Here is a 20,222-nt window from a genome sequence, read left to right as displayed (position 1 = left end):
CAAGTAAATCTACGAAGGAAACAACAAGGCAAAGTGAATGTCTACTTGTAGTCACATACTCCTTCAGTCCTAAAAAGGACGTTAGTGATAGATCAATGTTGAGGAAATCATTAATTGGTAGCTACTTGGTTGGCTGGCAAGTAGAGGATTAATAGGCTAATTAGATCGTTAATCCATTAATTGGCTAATTAATATATTTATCGGCTACTTGGTGACCCTACGAGTAGGGAATAATCAGCCACATAACTAGTTAATCGGCCGATTTCTTTAACATGACTAGATACATCTTTATCAGTATCTAGACAAAACGAAGGCAACCTTTTCAGGATGGAGGTAATACAAATTATGCCAAATCATTCTAGTTTTTCTCACCAGCTACAAAAACTTCTGTTGCATTCAAGTATGTGCACTGCAATGGATTGAAGAACATATACAAATCTGTTGATTGCTTCTTCTGGATAAATCTGATAGCCATTCATCAGATATGCATATGGATTTGTGGCAAACTAATTACCCACAAATATGAAGAACATAATCTAAATTAATTACATCAAAACTAGTACAGACGAATTTTACTAGCTAATGAAGAATCAAAACTCTCCGTGCCAAATTACTTGTTTTACATTAGTCTAGGAACGGATGTTAATAATTTTGGATGAAGGTTGTACCAAACTAATACCCTGGAGAAAAGGAACGGAAAATAGAAGACTAAAATAGTCAACGGTACCGACCAACGCACCAACGAATGCCTGGATGCTGGCTATTGCACGCACCTTTGTCCTCCTCGTGGTAGCGCTTGGCGCTGCCACCGGACCTGGGCGCGTTTTCATCATGGCCGACAACCTCTATCACCAGCTCCCTGTCGGAGAAGACCTTCACGTTGAAGACGGCCTCATAGCCGTCGTCCGTCTCCGGCTCTGCTACGGCTCCCGTCGACATCAGTCATCTTGCGTGCATGCTCGCTGGCTCGAACCTTGCAGGAGTGGCGTCAGAGGAGGAGGAGGAAGAAAAGGGGACGGATGGAGGCAGCTGGGAGCCTGGGAGTGCTCTCGGGATAGATACCCTTACTACTAGTAGCAGCCCAGGGACGCCATTAATGATAATGTGACGTTGGTGACTTACTTTGCTCATTCATAGCAAGCCGGACAGAACTGCATGCCGTCTACATGCAACATCACCACCTCGATCCCTTGCTGTCAGTTATCATGACTCGGATGCTTTTTTAACACCAGGCAAAAACATTCGTAAACACGTTCATACACTCTGAATGCATACACGTACACCCTACGTCTATAAGAATCTCCTAGAGGCTGAGCTGGCATATCATTTTGAGATTCACAGAGTCACCATAAGTGTCTTGTAGTCGACGAGAACGATTTCTCCAACTGAACGCGCATCACGAAAATCCTAAAATAACTTTAAAAATAGAAGAACAAAGACTTGAAGTTTGATGGGCCGGAGATACCACTGTTCTTCTAACCATTCAATCACATGTTGATTCGTATGACTAACTCAGACTCTACAAGGTGGTTGATCACTCTTGCTAGATTTTCTTGGCAGAATTTTGTTTTCGCCACTTTACCTTTGCCAATTTTCATTATTTAAAAATTTGACATTTTACTTTTGCCACTCTTAACTTTTGACAATACATCATAATTGTTATTTTTGCAAAATGTTTTTTTGGCAAAATCATGAATTTCTAAATAGTGAGCAGTACATACACTATTCATCTTTCCAAAAACTTATTTTGTCATTTTTGTGTAGCTCACATAGTTACTTATCGTGTCACATAAAATGTGAACACCACAAAATGAAAATGAGAGATTAAACATAATTGAATCGGAGTTGAAACGTTGAACCCATAAATGGAAGTCAGAGATGACACAAACCATGTACTAAAAGAAGTTATTATGTATGTGAACACCACTATCTTTAATACGAACTAAAATGTGAACACCATAAATTATCACATATGTTAGTTTTCCCTCTGGGGTCTATGCGTACACATCATGATCAGTCAGCGACGCAGCCAGAAAATTGAGTTAATGGGTTTTGCCATTAATTTATTGTGAAAATTTAGTAGGGCTTAATTAAGTATGATGCCCCATTTCACACTATCATGTAACAAGACTGTAGGACCCAAAGACAACATCACAAATAGAAATACAGTAGCACTCATGTTTTATACATTGAACACAAAATATTACAACATTTGTAAAATAAAAAATCGCAAGGCACATCAGTTGGATGAAATTATAAATTTCTGTTGTTTACATATTGTGAGTAGAGTAGCACCAAAATAACTTCAGAGCTTCAGGTATGGCTTGTCCTCGAAAACACCGTCAAAAATGTGAAGTTAGTTTGACCAGTGTATAATTAATACAATTAATTATAAAAAAGCATGTACAATCACTCACATTTCAGAGTGTCCCCTTTCAATCGTTCCCGCAACTCCCAACTTTCCCCGTTGTGATATGTGAAAAGGCAACAACACAAATAATAGATGGATCATCTTAATATTATTTCCCATTATAGTGGGCTTCAACACATGTTCCCGTTTTGAAAAATGTTCACAAATTCAAATATGTCCATGTTTTTATAAAAAAATTGGTGTTTTCAAAAAATGTTTGTGAATTTTAAAAGATGTTCCTCTTTAAAATTTTGTTCGCGTTTTTCTGGAAGTGTACATAATTTACAAAAACAAGTTCAGAATTTAAAAAATTGTTCATGTTTCCTACAATGTTCAGAAACTTCATGCCTTAAAATCTCCTCGATTGAAAGCAGAAGTAGATCGAGTAATTCATGGGCCTTCTCTGACATACGATGATGTAACGCAACTCTTAGATGCCCTTGATCGATGAATGGAAAAATAACGGACTGATTACTTCACACCTGCAAAACCAAAAAGCAAAATGTTTCCTTTTCACGTGCACACAGGGTTTTGCTTGTAGATATAACTCTCACTTACTTTAAATGCATATCATTTTTTTCTCCCGTTGCAACGCACGGGCATATGTGCTAGTAAGATAACAGTATAAAAAGCATGAATGATATTTGTTTATCGAGGGAAAAGCTAGTCTTATTAGCGATGACCTGTTGGCAGGCCCCACAAGTACATGATGGTATCTCAAGCCAATGTCAAGTCCAGGGTGCTCAGTGTGTCATCAGCCTCCTCTTCAATGTCATCCACCAACTGCATGGTCCTGCCAAACGCTCTGACAAACTTCAGTTTAGATGGACAGAGCCGGGCGATGTCCTTCTCTGCGGTAGTCCCCCCAAAACCACTGGTTAGGTGCAAGGTATGGCATCATTTTACGGGGGCCGCCCTCCCCATCTGGGACCGCGACAAGTGCGGGCGCTGAAGGATCTAGGAGCGACATTAGGACTTGCAATAGGTCTTGGTTCCAAAATTGGGATCATTACCACAAATCGTGGCGAGATAAGAGTTGGCACCACAGTTTGAGCAGGCAGAAGTAATGGGGCGATGAATCATTTTGTGCATTTTCTTTGAAAAAATCAGAAAAAAAACTAAGGCAACTTGACCACATATGATAGTATGTCGGGGTCACACGCAGTTAGTCCTCAGTGAAGGAGGTAGGAACCCATCCGGACATGCAAAAAGGGAGAATTGTTTGACCTTGTTGATATATGAAGAGTAACACTCTCTAGTTGCCACGCGGGGCGCCTGCTGCCCTTCCCTCCGCACGCCCCATGCAACTGCCAAACATAAGCTTTGTTCCTACCATGTAAGGAAAAGCAGCACGAACAAAGTAACAAACCAGCAAAGAAGCAACTCACCTGAAGCAGGAACTTACGAGCCAAGCACTGAGAAGAAGAAACTTGTACGGGCTGAGCCAGAACCGCCGAGCTTGAGACAGTAGCAAGGCAAAGGTCACACCGGGACTTGAATGGCAAGGGACGAACTTGAAGAGAACCGCTAGTGGAGTGACGCGAGAGACGGGAGACATCACAGGACGACAGCGAGGAAGCCAAAGAGAACTTCTAGTGGAGGCAAGCAAGGGATGGGCACCCCGAAAAAATGGTGAAAGGAAAGCAAATGAAGGGGATGGGCTAAAGATGACGGCAACACAGGGACAAACGAGCAGACATAATCCTAACATAGGATGGGCATGCGAACATGGGCACACAAACGGGACCCATGAAGGATACGACCACCTTACATTGCTTAATGGCAAGAGAAGCTCGGTCATTGGGCTCGAACCAAGCAGGGTCACCTATGTGTACCCGAGTGGCGTAAACGAAACAACCTGAATCATCTGGACATGAGGTGAAAGATCTTGATAGGCTGGCCCCAAACACGCACCTACACTTAGCGTGCAACAGAGGACTTGCTTGGCGCGCGCGACCAAGCCAGTGCGCGCCGCCCCTGCGCACCTAGCTGGTGCCAATGAAACAGACCGAAACAACTTGGCACGGGGTGATCGGTCTTGATGACCTGGCCCCACGAGCGAGCCATCGTCGCGGCCGCAGCGCATGCCCCGCCTGGGGCGATCAAACGAGACCGTCAAGGGCGAGGATGTTGACTGGCAGGTTAGCCATGCCCGTCACTCGTTGGGCGTACAGGCATAACGAATGCCACTAGATGATGGTGAACCCATGCGCCCCTGCGGTCCACCTGTCATGAACCATTGAGGCAAGTCGCTCAGGTGCGTGCCGTCAGGGATGATCCTACGGCGTGGAGAGCCCTAGGGAAGCGCCCATGGCACGCCACTGTGAAACTGACAGAGCGGATCGAACTCTGGCTCCTGGAGTCCTAAGTGGCGGGTACTCCAACATCCTGTTTAGAAGTATTGTGCTTTTAATGACTATACCTCATTTTTCCTTAGGAATTGCTCTCCGCTGCCATACTAATTATTTCTGTCAGCGGTGTTCAGAATATTGTTCTACGCATCCTCACTTCTTACTGCATCCTAGATCGATCTAGGAGATCCTGGGTTGTTCCGAATATTGCCCAAACTGATTCACCCATCACGACGACGTGACATGTACTAAACTTTGTGACACACTTGCCACGCAACTCAAATAGGCCTTTGACATTCATAATTTTAACTGGGCTGTTGTACAAGATTTAGTGGGCCGGTGCTCATAAAATCTAACGTAATACCTCGATGAGCCATACATGTATTTGTGCGATAAATCAATAATTTATAAAAAAATCTTGTGCTTGATTTACGAATAATTTACAGAGAATCATTTGATCACTTGGCCGAACACAAGTGCAAACAAAGATTATGGGCGCCTGAAATATTTTAGAAATTATTAAAATTTAAAAGTGGTGTCTCTGGCTCATTAATTATTCCTTTGATGGTGTTCGTGATGTAAAACGGGAAGCTAATGTGTACATCCGTTGCTTCTTACTAAAATAGCACAAGTGATGAGTACATCCGTTGTGGCACGCGTTTCTTACTAAAAAAAGCACGAATGATAGGTTTCCGCATGGAGATGACGCGTTGTTACTCCATTTTGACCGTTGGGTGATTCAGCCGCATCCTATATAAGTGTAACCATCCCAGCCCATTTTCCCCAAGCAAGCCAGCTCTTCCAACCCCTCAGCCCTCAACCCCCTCTTCACTCAGATCCATCCGATGGCTTGGAACCCAAACGGCTGTAGACCAAATCGAGGGCTGCCGCCACTGCCACCTCCGTGCCCGTTTTGCAACGTGCAGTGTATATCGGACAGCGTCCTTGCTGTCCACATACAGTGGCACATCACCCCTCGGAGGATGCTGCCTATAGGGCCGCAGACCATGGCTGGGGCGGCAAAGCCTATTGCGCATCCCCCCGTGGTCCCACTCCCAGCTTTGGCATCAAGACCCCTTGCCATGGTGGTGCCCCCAACAGTGGCGCCAGCACTTGTGCCAGTTCCACCTGGGAATGGCGGCACCCGTAGCATGGTTGTAGCCAACTCTGAGTTTTGGAAGGAGGGGACCCCCCGGCCGAGATAGACTTTCTGGGGCAGTGGGAGTCGTCCAGCAGCGGCGTGCTGCCGGCGGACGGTGCCGAGGAGGAGGTTGATGGTTCGGGGAGCACCTTGGACCTCGCCTTGGCTTGAGCCACCGATCTGTCTTTGGAAGCCTCGCAAGAGCTCGTCTTGCCTCAATAAAAACCAAGATCCATGCTTTCATGCTGTTATCTTAGCTGTTTGGATAGTTGATCAAGGGAGCCACAACTATGTGCTCATAAGATGAATATCATGTTTAAGATTTAGTAGCAATCTTTTGTTTCTTCATTCTGTTATTTCTTACAGTGAACTTGCTGTATTCGCGTAGTTCTCAGAGGAAAGAAAACAGAAACGATGTTTGCTGTTCAGTCATAAATGCTCCTTTTAGTAGATGGTTTGTCTTGTCTATTACTTACTTAAAATGGTTCGACGATCGATTTTTTTTCCATGCATGCAAATGGAAAAGGCAATTCGTTCTTGGGAGGAAATGCACACGTTGGAAATGGGTGGAACCTGCCTTCATTGAGCTGGCTTGCGCTGGTAACATCTAGAGGATTAGTTGGTCGACATATAAACTTTACTTCCTTCTATAAATCAATATATATAGTGAAAAACCAACCCCGCCCACTCCGCTCCTAGGGGTGCGGCACAGGCGAAACCCTAGCCGCCGCGCCTGTCTCCCCTCTCCTCCATCCACCCTGCCGCCGCTGGTCTAAGCCGACGGGTAAAGCCTGCTCGGTGGATGGCGGTGGCGGGCTCTCGTGCTCTCCCTCCAAGGGAACCTCCAGCCTTCCGCGGGGTACAGCCCTAGACAGCGTTGTGCGCAACGGAGCTTGGATACGGGGTGTAGCCCTGGAACCTTTTAGTTGTGGGTGGTGGCATGGCTGCGGCGGTTGCGAGGGTGGTGCGGAGGCCGCCTTTGCATCTGGGCACCGGTTGCCACGGCAACATGTGTGGTGTTGGATAAAGATTTGAAAACGAAAACGCCATTCACGTTGGTTGTGGTACTCGCGGTACGACTGTGCTCCGATTTGAGTCGAAATAATACGGCTTCATGCCATTCCTGTCTGCAGATTAGGGATGTGGGTGGCCACGGTTGTAGCTTTTTTTCTTAGAAAAGGAGGATGATCCCTGGCCTCTGCATCTGGGCGATGCATACGGCTACTTTATTAATTATTCTCAGAAGACCTTACAAAGTCATACAACAGCAACACTAAAGCCACTTTCTAAGCGACAACTGTCGCTACACATATCTAGTTGGTGAAGGGCGGTGATAGTCTGGGCCTAATACCAAACAGACATCACAGGCAAACCAAAATATCTAAGACCTGAGGTCCCAACCAGGACGCCTGCCGGGTATGGGGCACCTACCAGTCCGGCGCACTCCTCAACCAGGACGTCTGGCGGGTATGAGGCCGCTGCAGCCACCTGCCACCAAACCATCTTCAGAGCTGTACTGTTGCTCTACCTTGCACGGTCTAGCTACCGCCGATGCCACCACGACGCCAGACATCTCCACCGCTCTGCGCTGGTCCATCCCGACGCGGACACTCTGAAAGATCTGTCGTGCGTAGCACCTGTCGAATAGGCATGACTCAACGTAGCACCTGTCGGCCAGGCATGACTTGACATCTCTTACCAGACGCATCTAACGCGGTTAAAACGCCGCTCCTCCTGCCAACCACCACACCGTTGCCGCTGCTAGAGCTGACACGCGAAGCCCTTCACCCATAGCAACTCTCCCCCGAACGCCCAAGCCTCCCAAGACGACGCCTCCATGGAGGTTACGACGCAAAGGGCGCCGCCGCCATCCAATCCAAGACGGACTTTGGACTTTCTCCGGGAAGGGGACGGAGGTGGATAGGAGGGACCTCGACTTCGCCATCAAGATGGGTAACGACGTCAAATCCGTCGCCAATGCCAGGCCAAGCTAGCCGACCAAAGTTTCCTCCGGTCCTCTTCCTATACCACCAATCTCCATCTGCTTCGGATCTGGCAGCAGCCAAGACACAAAAACTCCAGAGAGGGAAGCACCATAGGCTCAACACCTCCGGCGTAGATCCATCGAAGCGCCGGATCAATGAAGACCCGACCTGGTCAGCGACGAAAGCCACCATCCTGCGCTGGCCGACGGCGATCAGGCGTCGAATCCAGAAGGATTTGACCCAAGACCGACGATGCAATCACCAGATCCAGTGGCCGCACCATGCCGTGAGCACAAACCCCAATCGCCGAAGCGCTGCGCGCGTCGCGGCTAGGATCCATCTGCAGCGCCACCGCACCCCGCAAAAGTCCAGTGCCTCCTCTCGAACGGCCGTCCCGTGCCAGCCTATTCGCGTGAAGGGGAAGGGAGCCCCCGCCGCCCCTGCCGGCCAGGCTTCGCCCGGCGGCGCTGCTGGCAGTGGCGAGGATGAAGAAGATGCGGGGGAGTACGGGCGCCAGCGGCTAGGGTTTCCCCCTGGTCGCCCACGGGGGCGACCCGAGGGGGTACGAGGGGGTACGATACGGGTCTGGCAAAAGTGCCCTAAACGTGGGTTTTGGTGGTGCCTGGTAGTCACATCGCCCGTTAGCAAGCTTATACAAGCATAAATTTTCACATCATAATTGTGAGTGTGAGCTCTGGATAGTGGTTGGAAAGTCAAACATTCAGGCTGAAGACATTCTGAGATGTGATGTTCCATGGTCCTCATGCATGAGGATTATGCTTATTGTTGCTGAGTGGTATGGGACACGACGCATGTGGGCGTTTGTCCGTGTTCGGCTTTGTCAAGGATTGAAGGAATAAAGATGGTGGTCAAGCGGTTGAACAACACAATGTGGATACATTTCGGTGGTACTACTTCAGTACCAGGACTAGAGTTTCAGGTTGAAAACCCATGGTGTATCATTTGTCGGTAATATCTGGCAATGACGGTACACTGTTACCTTGTTGAAGGCATTGCATGATTTTTTTTCAGTTATTCTCCCAGGGTGAAAACTCAGGATTTAGTCTTTGACTGAATCTGCCGACGGTGACACTTGTATGTCCTTATATTCCCGAAGGCTTTGCTTTTGGAGAACCTTTCTCGCAGCCCGTGTGTTGTCATGGTAGTGCTTGATGCCGTTGTTGGTTACTGCACGACTTAGATCTTGGTTTTTTCTTTTGCTATTTCTTTTCATTGGTTGTGTGCATCCTCGATGCCTAGAGTTGCTCGTCGTATTGAGTTGTAGCAGAGGCCGGGTGTACTTGATATTAATATATTATCCTTTCTGGGAAAAAATAATTCAATATAAAAGACATAGTATGAATGCAAATCTGGCTACAAATTTTTATGAATACACAGTTGGAGGGATAAATTTTTCAGATGTATCTATACTATTCGTTATTATACCCGGGTTGAAACACTATTAAATTTGGTGCATTCTCAATCGAAGCGTATCAACTAATTATTTTTGTAATTTACGTGATCAATTATTCAACTTTAGATCATTTATTAATTAGTGATCACTTTTCGTTAAAAACATTGCAAAATAGATGAATTATCTTTTGAAACATTACTTGAACTCACTACATCTATCTATCTATCTATCTATCTATCTATATATCTATTGTATAATTGTATTGTTAGAAAAGGAAAAAAGGGCCACCAAATTTTCCAATGTGCTCCCTTCGTCCAGATTTATTGGGCATCCTCGTATTATCGGCCAAATTTCAATCATCTATATAACTAACAATATATGATCTACCTGCTACACAAATTATACCGTTTGACTTGTATTCGAAAGAGAACTACCACCAAATAGTTTTCGGGACCTGCAATTTATATTTTGTTTGTTAACTTCTATAGTCAAAGTTGAATCCTAGGGAGGCTGATTAGTCAGCGCTAGACCAATACACTTGGCCGAAACTATTTGGTGGACCAATACACTAGACCAATTACGGTGCACCACTGTAACCCTCTAGCGCATGGACGGCCTTGACATGATTGCAATAATGATTACCGGTCTATTTATCGATTGCCTAGGACAAATAACTTTCTCATGATAAAAAGCTCTCTACTAAAACTAACTTAGTTGTGTATTTAACTAAACAGCCCCTACATTTTATTACACGCTCTTTATTATCTTGCAAACCTATCCAACAATACCTACAAAGCACTTCTAATTTCATACTTGTTCTAGGTAAAGCGAACGTTAAGCGTGCGTAGAGTTGTATCGGTGGTCGATAGAACTTGAGGGAAAATTTGTTGTACCTTTAGCTAATCCCCTATACTTGTGGGTTATCAAGACCTTATTCTCTTATTTATCGAGAAAGGCTATAGCTAATCCCCTATACTTGTGGGTTATCAAGACCTTATTCTCGCGCCGTTGCCAGGGAGCAATAACGTGGGGTGAATATTCGCGTGTGTGCTTGTTTGCTTTATCGCTTAATAGATTTTATTTGTTGTTCTAAGTTTTTCTCTATCTTTAGTTATGGATATGGAACACGAAATACGATAAAATTAGGTGTACTTGCTACTCATGGAGATGGGGAACCTCCTAAAACCCTCGATGCTCATTATGTGAAAGATATTATGCGCGACTTTAATAATCCTGAGAAAACCCATTCAACTATATAATGGGAGACATGTTGGATCAACGTGAATACTTCAGGGATCATCGCTTGACACAAAAAGGGAAACTCAAGGGAAAAAAACAAAAAGGGAAACATTGTGGGATCAAATTTATATGTTGCATTGGTATGCTCAGGAACTATGCTTGAGATATGATTATACTTGTTGCTCTAGGATGAAGGCTCCACACATTCCCTTTTCATGCATTTTAATGATAATGAAACCTTAGCTTCCTATGCTAATGATAGATATGATTACTATGATCTGGAATGTATAGAAGAATTTGTCGCTTTTAAGGGTGCTTATGAAACTGAATCTTTGTTTGAAAAGTATGAAGCTTTTGATGATGATATTTATAGGCCCGAAATTTTTTCTATACTTAAATATTGCTATGAGAATTATGAATATAATTCCGATATTGATGCGTTTATTGAGAAAGTCTCCGCTGTCCAAGAAGAGACTAATATTTTGCAGGAATCTATGGAAGAAGAAATTGAGGATACTGTGAGCTGATTATATGAAAAAGATGATGAGCAGAGTGAAGAAGAAAAGGAGGAATTGCAGATTGATCACTCGTGCCCACCTTCTAATGAGAGTAACTCTTGAACTCATACATTGTTTAATTTCCGTTCGTGCTTACCGAAGGATGATGGCTATGTTAATTGGTATGATCCCTTTGATTCGTTTGAAATATCCCTTTTTGATGAACTTGATGGTTGCTATGCTTGTGGCCATGATGCCAATATGAATTGTGCCTATGGATATGAACTTGCTATAGTTTCTTATGCTAAGAATGAAATTATTTCTATTGCACCTACGCATGATAGTCCTATTATCTTTCTGAATTCTCCCAACTACACTATATCGGAGAAGTTTGCGCTTATTAAGGACTATATTGATGGGTTGTGTTCTACTACTGCACATGATGATTTTGATGAATATAATATGCATGTGCTTGCTCCTCCTACATGCAATTATTATGAGAGAGGAACTCCTCCCCACCTCTATATGTTTCAAGAAACTGTTTATACTATGCATTGGCCTTTACTTTGTGTGCATGAATTGTTCTTTTATGACATGCAAATGTATAGAAAGAGAGTTAGACTTCGTCATTACATGATATATGTTACCCAGTGCTCACTACTAAATTACAAATCATTGTTAATTAAATTTGTCTTTGATACACCTTGGGATCCGGGTGGATCGATTACTTGAGCACTATATGCCTTGCTTAATGGATTTAAAGAAAGCGCTGCCAGGGAGACAACCCGGAAGTTTTAGAGAGTCATTTATTTCTGTTGAGTGCTTTTATAAAGTTTTAAAACAAAAAATAAAGAGAGGAACCAAAAAAAATTTCGAAAAGAAAAGTGAAAGTGAGAGATACGAGCATTCACTACTGCAGGATGCTGCTAATGCGACACTACCATCAGAGACCCTTTGACGAAACTATGTGCGATGCATTAACCGCAAACCGTGGTGTAGAAAACACGTCAAAAAGGGTGCAAAATGTTTGCGATGACCGATTTTAGTTCCTTGTGTGATGTAGGGCATACGGTTCAGTGCAATTAACCATTTGCGATGAGGAGTAACAAAAAAAAGCGACAGCCATATGAAGGTGTGTGCAATAAATAGCATACCAGATCAAGGTGTGTGCGATATACGGCATGCGGTTCACGCGGATGAACTGTTTGTGTTGAGACAAGAGAACATAAACGATTCAATATAACATGATGTGTGTGATACGCGACAAACAGGTCTGTAATCCAAAATGTGTGCGAAAGCCAATAATAACACAAACAATTACTGCTAATAAGACATGTTTGTTGTGCGATGGGATTGCATATATATATATATATATATATATATATATATATATATATATATATATATATATATATATATATATATAGAGAGAGAGAGAGAGAGAGAGAGAGAGAGAGAGACACTTATAAGGACATGTTGCCTAACCAAATTAAACATCCACTTACATAGGTGGCTACTATAACCATGGCATTTACACACACCAAAGTAAATTATTACATGCATAATTACCTAGGTAGCTACTACACACATGTTGTTTCCACATACCAAAGTAAACTATATGTTACATGCATGATTAACTAGCATAAACGATCATCTGATCATCATCTACTGCTTGTGACGCTTGCTCTGCTTGTGGCTCGATCCGGGCTCGTCGATTTGTGTAACAAGGCACTTCCTCATGACAACGATCCGCCTGTGCATTTCATAGCATGTGTACACACTCTTGGCCGCGAACCTGAGGTGAGGTTCATCCAGTCGCCGCATCCAAGCCCTGTGCGAGGATACGGGACTTGTTCTCTGGGCATCATGCTTCATCTTTTCGTAGTAGGGGTCGATGATGGCCGAGGAGAGTTCAACCAGGGAGTCCTTTTTCATGCTTCCACAGACCCTGTAGTGCTCACGGATTTCGACAAGGTTCTTGCAGACCAAGCCTGTAACCCTGAGTACTTTTACATCGTCGGTTGGTTTCCACCGTAGCGAACTTGTAGTTGGTGCTGTTGACAAACCTGGCGAAACTACTGCAAGGCTCTGTGGCCATGCAGTATTGGTAGATAAGGACATGATGGCGCACACACAACTGGGCGACGACAACCTTCTGATCTTTGCCAAGAACACCGGCGGTGTACTGGTGATCGATGCCGACCACCATGTACTTATCTCCAGCAAGCAACTGCTCAACGTTGTTGATGTAGTCGTCCACCACGGCCGGGTCAAGGGTCTACACCACCGAGAGATCTGTCTCCCTCGTGTGGGTCTCCACTTTATCACTACTAGAAAAACCGCTACTAATGGCGCACCTAATTTGGCCATTAATGGCGCATCACTGGTGCGCCATTACTAGCACGCCATTAGTAATTTTTACTAATGGCGCCCAGTGGTGCACCATCAGTATCTGGTATACTAATGGCGCACCACTGGTGCACCATTAGTATAGGCTACGGTACGCCATTAGTATGCCTCCCAGGGGCCATGTATACCCAGGTGCTTTGGCATACTAATGGCGCACGACCACGAGATGCGCCATTAGTAACCGCGGCATACTAATGGCGCACTGCCCAGTGATGCGCCATTAGTATGCTTTGTCGTACTAATGGCGCACTGTCATGTGATGCGCCATTAGTATGAATATTAGTTTTTTTATTTTTTATTTTCTATTTTTTGCACAGGTTACAAAATGTATAATTTGACAAAATATAGACAGCACACATCAACAACAGATTCATCGAATACAATAGAAGATTAGTCTTTGAATACAATTCATCATATTAGTCTCCGAATACAATTCATCATATTAGTCTCCGAATTGAAAAGACCGAACAAAGATAGAACATTATATTACAAGTCTCGAGACCGCGAGTAGCGAGTTTGTCTTCACATTACAAGTCGATATCGATCATCTAAACTACCATCACATAGAAGAGAGTTGCGGTCATCATGATGAGCATCATCACGATGAAACTCGTCTTCATCCGGTTCCTCCAACGCTCCCTCCCCTCTCCCGCTAGATAGCGGGCGTATCTAGATTCGGCCTCGGCCCTAGTGGTGTAACCTTTGTAACTGTTACCGCTGAATCGGTGAACCTGTCTCCGACACTCCTCCTAGTCATCGTAGACTCCGGGAACCTTACCCTTGTACACGACATACATCGGCATCGCTATGCACTAGCCAAACGAAACGTTAGTACCAATTCACAGACAATACATAAGAAATATATAAGTATGCAACAGAACGATCGGAAGAGAAAAGCAAGACATTAATAGCATCGATTACATCTAAGTTGAACGACTCTCGAAACCAAAGAGACATACTACAAGTTCATTAAAGTTTAATTACAACATGAGCCAATCGATGTTTCAGAACTAGACACAGCATCACTGCTTTCGACTCGACTCAAGGAACCAGAGCGTGGATGAAGCCGCCGTCTATCGTGGGAGTCATGAAATAACGGTCGTTGTCAGCCTGCATTTGTAGCATTGTGTCGATGTCACTGTTGGACGGTTGATTGTTGAGGTAGAAATGCCCCGAGGTACGAAGGACATCTTGATGGATGATATCCGCAAACTCCGACTGGATGCGAAAGAATTCTTGTCGGAGGTCTGCGTCCTGGATTGCCGACACGCTCTTTGCCCAATCTTTGAGTTTACTCGGTAGCAGAAGTTGATGATGGTCTCGTACGATCGCCCGCATGTGATGGATGGCGTAGTAGGCACCCTTCTGACCGCCAGGCGGCTGCTTGACGCAGCAGAACGTCGTATTGTGGGAGAACACGTGCTTGCCGTACTTACGAATAGGCCTGGTGAAGGTGCCTCCAGATTTGGCGTAGCCGGGGAGAACATCATCAAGAACCTTCTTGACATTTGTGTAGTCTACGTTCGACTGACGGTCCGGGTCGAAATACGTGGCCATGGAATATTTGGGGATTAGGAGGATGAGCGTGCAACGTGTGTCACTGCAGAAAACACGGAATGTTAAAAGAAAAACGATCGAAATGTAAGAATTCATATGTTATGGGCCGGTTGAGGGGAGGACTTACTCGGGAAAGTAAGGCACGAGGAAGTTATCCTTATCTTGGTTTGCCAGAATGACGCCTTCGAGGTAAGAACTCGCGACTTGCCGGTCCCCAGCGCTGCCCAAGATCTTGGCACACATGTAGAAGGGGTCGACTATCACGATGTCCGGGGTCTTGTCGCGAATGATCCGCACCTCCATACTCAGCGAAAATAGATGAACGAAGGTGTAGTGCAGCGGATGAAGGTTCAACATAGCATGGATGTCATCAAAACGCAGGACGATCGTACGCCCGATGGAGTTATCCACAAAGCCCTTGCCCTGTGGCACCTTGGCCGCGAAAACTGGGTATGCCACATCCTTCTCCCTGAGACGCCGCTTCTCCAAAGAAAGAACACTGTCATGCAGACTCTGCATAGCACCGGTTGCAGCATTGAGCATATTTGTCGGTAGCATCGCCCTACCCGCCACATGCACCCTCCTCGAGATATCCTGCGGTGAAGGTGGCCCGTCCTAAGCACGGATCGTACTCTGTGCCGGCTGGCTCGCACCCTTCTTAGTCTTTCTTTTGTGTGCCTTCTTCTTCTCCTGTAATGGGACCGAGTTTTGCTCACATACCGCCTTCTTGAGTGTGTTGGGGCTGATAATATTTCGCACCTCGCCTATCTGAGGCTCGGTGAAGTCGGCAGCTGGAGGCGTCTCCTGAGAGCTGAACGCCAGACGGCGCCTGTTGCAACTTGGCTTCTCCGCGGTACGAGCTAGATCGCACACGTCTTTTGTTGGGTTTGGTTCTTGAGAAGGAGGCCCCATGAAGTCGCCATCGTACCCATGATCGGCAAAGTACTGATCGACGTTGCCAAATGTATCATCGTCGTCGTCGTCGTCGTTCTGATCCTGTGCCATATGCATGTTTGGATCCAGTGGCATAGGGATGTCCGGCACCATTGCGGCGGTCTTGCCATGGGGCCGACTTGGCGCCGGCACGACTGGCGGTGTTGTCTTTGGGGTGGTGTCCCCCGCCCCCAAACGAATCTGGCTCTTCGGCCAAAGCAGGGGCCAGCTCAAGCATGCGCTGAGGGTCATCACGTCATCATCGTCGGCCCCGACGGGTCGAATCGGAGGTAACAACTCATCGCAGCCTGGCAGCACCCGAACCAGTTGAACCCTAAACAAGTTGGGTGGCATCTGGGTACCGTGGAACAAGGGGTTTCCCGGTTGAACTATTTTGCCCTTGGCGACATCGACCAACTCATTGTTCACGAAGTGGAGGAGAGTGCACGGAACGTCGGCGGCGCCCTGCGAAAACATGTAGGGCGTCAGGGATGCCCAGTCAAAGGCAAGGAGATGAAGTCCTCGGTCGAGAGAGGCTTAATTAGATACCGTGATGATGGCGTCGAGCTCGTCTAATGTAGAGGCACCGCCAACAGCGGGCTGCAGTTGACGGAGGGGCCGCTTGCTGCAGAGGTGCCGGCCGGCGTACACCCGGGTGCATTAAGCTCCCGTGCCGGCGTCGGAGACACCAATGCCGCCTCCGCCGGAGGCACCAATGGCCCCGCCATCGCATTATGCGAGTTGCTAGCCATGAAGCTAGGAATCGGGGGCGGCCCCTGTTGGCCGCCCGCAATCCACGCACTCAACCCCGAGATCAAGGTAGGCACAATGGCGGTGATCGTCGCTCCGAGTCGTTGTTCCACTTGCTCTTGGACAATATCCGGAATCCGCGCCACCTGTGCCTTGAGTTCTTGAACCTCTCGCGCCTGGCTTTCCGAGCTGGTCTTTTTCTCCTTCCGCACACCAGCGGTATAGTATGACCCCCATTTTGTCGACAAGCCTTTGCCGGCCACACGACCAGCTGACGTCGGCTTACTGAGCTTATCCTTGTTCTTCATTACATTCAACCCCCTATTTAGAGTGGTGTCCCAAGGGTTGCTCTTAGTCGACCCCGCGCTACTACTTTCAGTCGCCCGCAGAAGGAATGTGAACCATTTAGAAATTTGGCTTCATTAATTAGAATGCAACTATATGGAGCTAATTACGTGGGGGTGTATTCCTTACCAGAACAAGCTCAAGCTGCCTGGTCTTCGGATCCGTGGTAAGCTCCTTTGTTTTCGGGTCCTTCTTGTACCGGGCCCTGACAAAGTTCCTGGTCTGCTTGTCACCGTATTTATCGAAGAGGGGCGGTAGGCCTTGCTCGGCATGGTCCGCCTCCTCCTTGTCCCATATAGGCTCCGCCACTCTGTAACCGCCGGGACCGAGTGTGTGTTCCCCTATGTTCAGCTCCCGCATTTGTTTCCCCCACTCACTTGATTGGGAGCTTGCGGTGCTCGAGCAATTGATCTTGAAGTCGTTGTAGTCATCTTCGGTGATCGAAGGATTTTTCTCCTTGATCTTCTGATAACTCTCACCTTTCTCGATCATTCTCTTCACATTGCTTTCCCAAGTAGACAGGGCCTTGCTCATCTTCATGAGGGAAGCATTGTTCACTTTATTCCCTTTGAGGCTTGTGTTTTCAAATTCAGCGGGGAACTTGTATCGTTCGTGCAGCTTCATGAAGAGGAGGTTGCGCAAATTCCCTCGGTCAGGATGCCTCAGGTTCCCGGTGTTGATCGAGACGGTGCTCCGGACAATGCACCCGAGCTGAAGCGAGTACCCCTTGACTATTCGTTCGGGCGCCGTTGGATTCCCGTTGGAGTCCACTTCAGTAACTTCCTCCTTGAGGGTGCGGAGCACGGTCGGGCGCCGGTCCTTCCGTTGCCTCTTCGGTTGGTTGCCATCTGTGCGTGCGCCGCCATCATCAGTGGTGGCATCAGTGTGGTCATCCTTGGCGGCACCATCAGTGGTCTCAGGATCGGTGGGGAAGGCGGCGGCCTCATACAAGTGAGGTTGTTCCTCCATCTCCTGGGACAACTCCCAGAATGCCTTGCCGCCCGAACCCCCGGCCTCATTGTTGTGGGCCATGTTTCTCTCTAAATAGAAACAAAGCTTGAGCAAAAAGTTGGTTATTGTCAACGAACAAGATCATGGTCTCATCATTTAGGGTTTGTCGACACCGAGGCATCCTAAAATCTAAGCTTTTATCATTGAGGGTTTTTCGACGCCGAGGCACGCTAAAAGCCATGCATTAGTCACAAGTACGCCGGGGCACTTGATCCTACTTAATTAACTACTACGATACCCCGGCCCATGCATTAGTCACAAGTACCCCATATGTCCTATTTTTAGCAAAGTCATGCTAAAATTCACGGAAAATTTCAGCATGACCTTTGCTGAAAATAGGACATATGGAGTACCCGAATTTGCCGGAACAGAAGTTAATCGACATTCCGGCAAACTCAAGGGCCTCTCGGGGTACCTGCAAAATCATTATCCCAGGTGGACATGGATGCAATGTCACATGTCACATGGATCCCACACCCACAGGAGCTGGTGAAGCTTCATGTGTATTTAACGAAAACCAGCCTGACTAAAGAGCTTTATGTATAAAACAAGTCACTCCACCAGCTCACACAGGATCATCCCTCTAAGCAATTACTCAAAATGGGCACTAGCTGCAAAATGAACATTTTACAATCTGAACTCTTTTGTAACTGATGTTTTTTGTAACCCCTAATCCCATAATGTCACATACCTGACGTTTATGGGAGAAGTATGTCACATACCTGACAAATACTCCCTCCATCCCATAATGCAAGACATTTCGACACACTGTCAAAAAAATGTATCACATTACAGGACGGAGGAGCATTGGTCACAACCCCTTTAATCTCTCTCGTCTACTTTTTCTAAAACCTAACAGAGTGCATCCTAAACTTAGGAAAAAACAAAGGCATAAATAATTCTGCAAGACATTACAAATAATTCAAGAATTTGAGAATAATCAGAGGAAATTAATCAACTTGTAAACTGATAAAGAATAATATATTGAGAATATCGACTCGACACGCTTTTGACAAAATCATCAGAGGTGCATTGCTTATAGGAAGTTATTAATACAGGACAAGAAACCAAAATCTTCCTCCTCTCATGCTGCCGTTACAAATAATGTCATTGTCCAACAGGTTCTGAGTTTTAGAACAATCAAGCCAATGCCAATAGGAAAAATAGATTTTAGCTACTAGAAACACGATAGTCACGGGCTTGTCCTGAACCTTAACAACAGTACAAAAACTCCATGCCATGGACAACCGCACTTCTGAAGATGCAAAAATGTAACGCAATGTTCCACATGAGCAGAGAACAGCAGCTCGATGTTGACTGAATTAGAAAATTTTTCTTTTGGGCTTAGATTATCATTTGCATCAGATTCAGTGACATTAACAGAGAGCAACATTAAAACAACCATTCATGCTTCTGGTCATAAGAATTTGGATTTTATACTCTACTAGCTAAACACAGATGCAAGATCCAGTAGTTCAAGAGTTGAAACAACAAACCATAAAGAGTTCAGGAATCAGTAGTCTACGAATTGTGATTTGATTAAATGGCAGCCGCTGAGCCGACACCAATCATCTTTGAAATAAGTACACACCACTCACACTGTTTGTGCACTGCTGCCATTGTATGAAAATCAGTTGTCTTAACCAGTACATCAATTTCTCTCAACCAATATTGCTTTTTAATTGCATTATCACGTCAAAGACATTATACCGGAGCAGATGCAGGTGAGCATATACAAAATAGAAACTTGAAGTATAGAAAAACTATAATATCATTCGTATTTTTTATCCCTCGGTGATTACTATTAGCGATGCTATTTTCATACAAAGTATAGAGCACAAAGACGCTGACAACTTGTTCTGTACCTTGCACAGGCTGACAACGGCTCTAGCTAGCACGGGAAATGGCCATGACCTTGTTCTTGGAACAAATTTATTCACTGATGAATCACAATGAATCTCAATAATCCATCGAACCCTAGCCTAGTTTACCGAAAAAAATCAATCTGGCCATGACAGGGGACGAACCAGCCGCATACCTTGCTGCGAGAGCTGGAATCGATGATGTCGACGACAGGTTGAGGACGAGGATGGCCGCCTTCTCCGCTCGTTCGCACGCCGGCCGTGCTTCCGCTCCCTGGTTCGGGGCGGCGGGGCGACGGACGGTGGTGTCGGGGCGGC

This window comes from Triticum dicoccoides, chromosome 5B (assembly GCF_002162155.2).
Source record: "Triticum dicoccoides isolate Atlit2015 ecotype Zavitan chromosome 5B, WEW_v2.0, whole genome shotgun sequence".
In the NCBI taxonomy this organism is placed as follows: Eukaryota; Viridiplantae; Streptophyta; class Magnoliopsida; order Poales; family Poaceae; genus Triticum; species Triticum dicoccoides.
Note: the sequence above shows the minus strand (reverse complement) of the source record.